The 8,274-nt window shown below is 35.8% G+C and overlaps 1 long non-coding RNA gene across 2 annotated transcripts; it reads right to left on the minus strand.

The window, feature by feature from the left end:
• Positions 1 to 974: 974 nt before the first annotated feature.
• On the minus strand, positions 975 to 7,741 carry LOC140975057 (uncharacterized). 2 transcript variants are annotated; one of them, XR_012174900.1, is made up of 3 exons: positions 7,468 to 7,741; positions 2,076 to 4,926; positions 975 to 1,206 (listed from the first exon to the last, which is right to left on the minus strand). It is a non-coding gene; the product is annotated as an uncharacterized lncRNA (long non-coding RNA). The 2 variants fall into 2 exon arrangements; XR_012174901.1 differs by having other exon boundaries at positions 975 to 3,218; positions 3,555 to 4,926; positions 7,468 to 7,739.
• Positions 7,742 to 8,274: the final 533 nt, after the last annotated feature.

Raw genomic sequence — 8,274 nt, forward strand, 5'->3', positions numbered from 1 at the left:
CACCTTTATACAACGATTATCTTTTCAAGTTATGTTGGAAATTAAAGTTATTGATTATCGCTGTTAATTTTGTTTTTAGAAAACAATATCAAATGTTGATCTTGCTGTTATACTCCAAATTTCAACAACTTAAAAGAACAACATATACACAAAGTTAATGAATTTCAAAGGAAAATAAAAGATCGCCATAAAAGATTTGAAAATCAAATAAAGACGCATATGTATCTTGTATTGTATTGCTATTAATATGATAAATAATGTATAACTGAATAATGTATCTATACCTATGTATTATATATGAGACTCTACGACAAATTAAATAGCTAGTCTCCCAAAAGAAACAAAAAAACTCGAAAGAGAATATCACAAACTTACATCAAAGCAAATTGTAATGGATTTGAACGAGGAGATTATGATTGAAATTTTCACACGGATGTCATCATTGTGTCTAATCAAATTTGAGTTCGTATCAAAATCATTTGCTGAGATATTTCATACAGTTAATTTCATTAAAGAACAATCTTGGAAGACGGAGCGTCGAAGGTATTCCGGCCAGTTTCTTCATACAGGTGAACTTTCGAGAGGTTTTAACGTTTACAGATTACTTGAAAATCCATTCTTTAGATGAGAATTCCAGTTTGTTTCCAATGATACTGGATTACATTTCAATAACTCTTGGAGAGCGCAAAGTAAGAATTTTTCTTCTTATAATGGATTACTTTGTTGCAAAAGAGAAGGCCAAGATTCATTGAATTTGGTAAACCCCATATCAGAACTTGGGATTGAAATATCTTTTGCATGTTGAAACGCTTACTGTGGAACAAAAATGTTTGGAATAATATTTGATTCCGATGATATCTTTCACGAAAGAGATTATTTGTTGATGTTAATTATTGATAAATGTGCATGGATTTGGACATTTGAATGCCAAATGTTCTCTTTCAAAGATAACAAATGGAAGACGCATAGGGATATATGTGCATTTCAGAGGAAGAAATATTCGTCTTGAATATTCAATCAAAGTAAAGGGTGATGTTTATTTCATTTCTGACAATGGGATGTATTTTGCAAGAAATAGCTTATTCTATTGGCCTTACATTGTTGTTTTTGACATAAAAGACAATATGTCAAACTTAAAATATGGCCTTACATTTTTTCTTCGTCGATCGAATCTGCCAAGTGCATGTGTATAATTCTCAACCTATCCTGCTTTGCAAAACAAAAAACATGGTTATATTTTTTTTGAATATTTACCTGAGCTCAACAACAGAAAAACACCAGAATGACCATGCAACAAATGTGTATGACCAACTTCGCTCATTTGATTAAAAACGCTATCTTTCAACTGATGTGTATGAACAAATTTTTGTAGTGAAAGCTTAACAAAAACGCAAGTAAGAAATCATAGCAAAACAGAAACAATTTAGTTAACATCTCCATTGTCCATTAATTAACAGACAAGATAACAGAGGGCACAATCACACAACAAGCTTGACATTAATATAAAGGTTAGTGCATGGAGTGAGGAACAATTCTCAACCGGGTCACCACTTCCCGGGAAAAAAGCTCACTACCTCCGACACCAAACATGCAGTGTATTGTTAGCTTATTTCATTTGCAGTTTCTCTCAACCAGGACATCACCCCTGGGAAAGAAATCCACATAGTGCATGGAATTAGGATCAATTTTCAACCGGGTCATCACTCCCCAGGAAAAAAGTTCACCAACTCCAACACTATAATGAAAAAACCTTCAATTACCACTGTGCATCACATCATGTCAATATAGATCAATTACCCTAGTACCAAAATAACATTAAAAAACCAGAAAGACATTCCCTAAACCCTTTTCGTCATGCAAAGATGTGTCCACTGCAGGATGATTGCACTGTCACTGATGAATGTGTAGCTACAAGAGGAAAATATTAGCTGGTATTCTCTATTGTAATAAATGAAAAAGAAGAAAATGCAGTTCAAGTGACAATAGATCCTGATTTTCAATTGACATCTAGCGTTACTAATGATTGCGACTGCAACAATAGCACATGCTTGAATACAGAAAGAAATGAAAAGAACCTATAACAGCCAACGAGTGGATACTGCAGTCAGAGCGAATCTGTCAAATGCATGTGTACCACTAGTCGTTTATATTTTCCAACCTTTCTTTCTTCGTCGATCGAATATGCCAAGTGCATGTGTATCATTCCCAAACTATCCTGCTATGCAAAACAAAAAACATGGTTATATTTTTTTTCGAATATTTAGCTTAGCTCAACAACAAAAAAACACCAGAATGACCACGCAACAAATGTGTATGACCAACTTCTCTCATTTGATTAAAAACGCTATCTTTCAACTGATGTGTATGAACAAATTTCTTGTAGTGAAAGCTCAACACAAACGCAAGTAAGAAATCATAACAAAACAGAAACAATTTAATTAACATCTCCATTGTCCATTAATTAACAGACAAGATAACAGAGGACACAATCACACAACAAGCTTGACATTAATATAAAGGTTAATGCATGGAGTGAGGAACAATTCTAAACCGGTTCCCGGGAAAAAAGCTCACAACCTCCGACACCAAACATGCAGTGTATTGTTAGCTTATTTCATTTGTAGTTTCTCTCAACCAGGACATCACCCCTGGGAAAGAAATCCACATAGTGCATGGAATTAGGATCAATTTTCAACTGGGTCATCACTCCCCAGGAAAAAAGTTCACCAACTCCAACACAATAATGAAAAAACCTTCAATTACCACTGTGCATCACATCATGTCAATATACATCAATTACCCTAGTACCAAAATAACATTAAGAAACCAGAAAGACATTCCCTAAACCCTTTTCCTCATGCAAAGATGTGTCCACTGCAGGATGATTGCACTGTCACTGATGAACGTGTAGCTACAATAGGAAAATGTTAGCTGGTATTCTCTATTGTAATAATTGAAAAAGAAGAAAATGCAGTTCAAGTGACAATAAATCCTGATTTTAAATTGACATCTAGCGTTACTAATGATTGCGACTGCAGCAATAGCACATGCTAGAATACAGAAAGAAATGAAAAGAACCTATAAGAGCCAGCGAGTGGATACTCCTGTCAGAGCGAATCTGTCAAGTGCATGTGTATAACTAGACGTTTATATTTTCCAACTTTTCTTTCTTCATCGATCGAATCTGCAAAGTGCATGTGTATCATTCCCAACCTATCCTGCTTTGCAAAACAAAAAACATGGTTATATTTTTTTTCGAATATTTAGCTGAGCTCAACAACAAAAAAACACCAGAATGACCATGCAACAAATGTGTATGACCAACTTCGCTCATTTGATTAAAAACGCTATCTTTCAACTTTTGTGTATGAACAAATTTCTTGTAGTGAAAGCTTAACACAAACGCAAGTAAGAAATCATAACAAAACATAAACAATTTAATTAACATCTCTATTGTCTATTAATTAACAGACAAGATAACAGAGGACACAATCACACAACAAGCTTGACATTAATATAAAGGTTAGTGCATGGAGTGAGGAACAATTCTTAACCGGTTCCCGGGAAAAAAGCTCACCACCTCCGACACCAAACAAGCAGTGTATTGTAAGCTTATTTCATTTGCATTTTCTCTCAACCGGGACATCACCCCTGGGAATGAAATCCACATAGTGCATGGAATTAGGATCAATTTTCAACTGGGTCATCATTCCCCAGGAAAAAATTTCACCAACTCCAACACTATAATGAAAAAACCTTCAATTACCACTGTGCATCACATCATGTCAATATACATCAATTACCCTAGTACCAAAATAACATTAAAAAACCAGAAAGACATTCCCTAAACCCTTTTCCTCATGCAAAGATGTGTCTACTGCAGGATGATTGAACTGTCACTGATGAAAGTGTAGCGACAAGAGGAAAATGTTAGCTGGTATTCTCTATTGTAATAAATGAAAAAGAAGAAAATGCAGTTCAGGTGACAATAAATCCTGATTTTCAATTGACATCTAGCGTTACTAATGATTGCAACTGCAGCAATAGCACATGCTTGAATACAGAAAGAAATGAAAAGAACTTATAAGTGCCAGCGAGTGGATACTCCTGTCAGATTGAATCTGTCAAGTGCACGTGTATAACTAGACGTTTATATTTTCCAATCTTTCTTTCTACGTAGATCAATCTGCCAAGTGCATCTGTATCATTCCCAACCTATCCTGCTTTGCAAAACAAAAAACATGGTTATATTTTTTTCGAATATTTAGCTGAGCTCAACAACAACAAAAAAACACCAGAATGACCATGCAACAAATGCGTATGACCAACTTCGCTCATTTGATTAAAAACGCTATCTTTCAACGGATGTGTATGAACAAATTTCTTGTAGTGAAAGCTTAACACAAACGCAAGTAAGAAATCATAACAAAACAGAAACAATTTAATTAACATCTCCATTGTCCATTAATTAACAGACAAGATAAAAGAGGACACAACCACACAACAAGCTTGACATTAATATAAAGGTTAGTGCATGGAGTGAGGAACAATTCTCAACCGGGTCACCACTTCCCGGGAAAAAAGCTCACTACCTCCGACACCAAACATGCAGTGTATTGTAAGCTTATTTCATTTGAATTTTCTCTCAACCAGGACATCACCCCTGGGAATGAAATCCACATAGTGCATGGAATTAGGATCAATTTTCAACTGGGTCATCACTCCCCAGGAAAAAAGTTCAACAACTCCAACACTATAATGAAAAAACCTTCAATTACCACTGTGCATCACATCAAGTCAATATACATCAATTACCCTAGTACCAAAATAACATTAAAAAACCAGAACGACATTCCCTAACCCCTTTTCCTCATGCAAAGATGTGTCCACTGCAGGATGATTGCACTGTCACTGATGAACGTGTAGCTACAAGAGGAAAATGTTAGCTGGTATTCTCTATTGTAATAAATGAAAAAGAAGAAAATGCAGTTCCAAGTGACAATAAATCCTGATTTTCAATTGACATCTAGCGTTACTAATGATTGCAACTGCAGCAATAGCACATGCTTGAATACAGAAAGAAATGAAAAGAACCTATAAGAGCCAGCGAGTGGATACTACTCTCAGAGCGAATCTGCCAAGTGCATGAGTATAACTAGACGTTTATATTTTCCAACCTTTCTTTCTTCGTCGATCGAATCTGCCAAGTGCATGTGTATCATTCCCAACCTATCTTGCTTTGCAAAACAAAAATCATGGTCATATTTTTTTCGAATATTTAGTTGAGCTCAACAACAAAAAAACACCAGAATGACCATGCAACAAATGTGTATTACCAACTTAGCTCATTTGATTAAAAACCATATCTTTCAACTGATGTGTATGAACAAATTTCTTGTAGTGAAAGCTTAACACAAACGCAAGTAATAGATCATAACAAAACAGAAACAATTTAATTAACATCTCCATTGTCCATTAATTAACAGACAAGATAGCAGAGGACAATCACACAACAAGCTTGACATTAATATATAGGTTAGTGCATGGAGTGAGGAACAACTCTCAACCGGGTCACTACTTCCCGGGAAAAAAGCTCACCACCTCCGACACCAAACATGCAGTGTATTGTTAGCTTATTTCATTTGCAGTTTCTCTCAACCAGGACATCACCCCCGGGAAAGAAATCCACATAGTGCATGGAATTAGAATCAATTTTCAACTGGGTCATCACTCCCCAGGAAAAAAGTTCAACTCCAACACTATAATGAAAAAACCTTCAATTACCACTGTGCATCAATTGACATCTAGCGTTCACTAATGATTGCAACTGCAGCAATAGCACATGCTTGAATACAGAAAGAAATGAAAAGAACCTTTAAGAGCCAGCGAGTGGATGCTGCTGTCAGAGCTGAAATCTGTAGCACAAATACAACTGGGATTTTTTACAATTCCTTATAGTCATGCGGTTAAAAGTTATCACAAAACACATATAAGAATGATGGCACACATATCCCAAGAACCAGTCCCTAGCATAAGGATTACATTTATAGTCTAATGTAGGATTTATTGTTCGTGAATTTTACTAAGGTTGTATTTTGAGAACTGAAAATAATGGCAAAGGAAGGTTGCCAACAAGCTGCCACATAGATGAAAACAAGTCAAACTCTCAAATGAATTTTTTGAGCCAAGTAAGATATTTCAAAGACCCAATTATTGGATTAATTTTAAACACAAAACAAATTTAACGTAACTTTAATCACTCTAGCACGAGTATCAAATTCATAATCTCTCTATCTCTATTCATTTATATAAACTAATTATACTACTATATCATGTCATAATTATAGCATAATAAATTCACAACAAAGGGTCTACATAGAAACGGTGATAAAAGACATTAACTCGTATGATCAATTATAAGTTATGGACAACATGTAATTTACATCAAAGTTGTGTGAACTAAATAAATTCACAACAAATTTTCCACAAGAAAATAAAAACCATGACATAAAGTGCGTAATCATAGCAATTCAAAGAGGAAAATGATCCTTGCTAACCAGCACACAGATCTTTCAAGGACATGACAAAATGGAAGTTTTATACAACACTTTTTAGACATGATAATCTTCCTAGCTAGGTATGGCACCAGAATTTTAGTTTAGGTGTGGAGAGTGTCTAAATTTCTGGGTAACATGCACATAAACTTTTTATTTCTACCGGCCCCTCTGATATGAACTTTAAACCAAGTATGAATTTGGTAAAGAGCACAAGAAATTGGTATTTCAACTAAAGAACATTAAAATGGACTCATGAGCGCTCACAGAGTTATAGTAAAGTATAATGATTATGGCTTCAAAAGTTGAAAATAGAAGATTACACAAAAAGTAACTCACGAAAAAGACAAGCAAAGCTTACCCCTTCCCAAAAACATGAGAAACATTAAAGAGATCCATCAAGTAATCTTGAATTAAAATTGGAGCACAGTAAATCATCCGAGTATAAAGAAACACCACCACCAAAATCAAATTACATTATTGATCTCATTGATATGGTTCACTGAGAATTGTACAGAACACAAGCTCACCAGCACATAGCCGTCCGATTATTCTAGTGCCTGCAATGGAGGTCTTAACCACCGGAATAACATCAGCCAATTCGGCCTCGAAAATGCTGCCACCAAACAAGAACCACAGATAAAGTGAAATGCCACACAAGAAAAAACCCAAACAATAAAAGTTTGGGTGCAATGGAAACAAATACCTGAAGAAGTTCTCAGAACCACCAATAGCGACAAGACAGTACGAATTTGGTCAGTCCGGCGACGGCTCGAGGCAGCGGAGTGGCGGAAGCCGCCGGAAAACTCAAATCGTGGCTGAAAACGCAACTGAAATTGGGAAAATACTTAGGTTCTTCACTAAACTCAACAACCAACCACGATAACTAGGAGAAAATAGAACAAAAACTCACCTAAATCGATCAAGAAATCGAGCAAGAAACAGCCCCGAACGGCAGCTTCAAGCAGTTGAAAACTCGGTTGGAAACTTCGATTCAGAGCTTAACCAAGGTCGTGAAGTAGATGGCTAGATCGCACGGTGGTCGGCCGGTTTTCCTTGGCGGTGAGAAACGGCGGCGTCGGTTTGAGACTTCGGAGGGGAAGAGGTCGACGTACAGGGCTAGGGATTGGGTTGGGTTTTCTTTCTTCTTTTTTTCTCTTTTATTTTATTTGCAAATGTGTGTAATATTTGTGTGTGTACACAGGGGAAATGAGGAAAAAGGGAGAGTTGTACGTGTTTATTCAATAAAAGGGAGTGTAGAGGAATTTACTTTTTTATCATCTACTTAAAATCTAATTTTTTTAATTAGTAGTGGGTCGAGACTTGATATTTTGGGTTGAGTCTTGACCCAATTTTTTATTATAACACAAAACAAATTTTTTTTTTTACAGACTTATCCCTCCCTTCTTCGCGACCCACTCTTTCTCACCTCAACCCAAGATTTTGTTTTCCTCATCTGCTGCTGCTGCACACTCAAACCATCTTCCATCTTGTATCATTGTTTTAGTTTTTTCCTAAGAATTAACGATGAGTCTAGAAAATATTCATCTGCAAGAAATCCAACGAGAAAATCACGTATTGATAAGAAATTTATTTTNTTGTGATTTGAATTGTATTAGGATTATTGTTTCTAGTCACACAAATTGTAGCTCTTTGGCTCGACCCACTCTACCCAATTTGGGTTGAGTGGGTCGCGCCACACATATATTGTGTGGCGCCA

This window comes from Primulina huaijiensis, chromosome 4, assembly GCF_012295235.1.
Source record: "Primulina huaijiensis isolate GDHJ02 chromosome 4, ASM1229523v2, whole genome shotgun sequence".
Classification (NCBI taxonomy): Eukaryota; Viridiplantae; Streptophyta; class Magnoliopsida; order Lamiales; family Gesneriaceae; genus Primulina; species Primulina huaijiensis.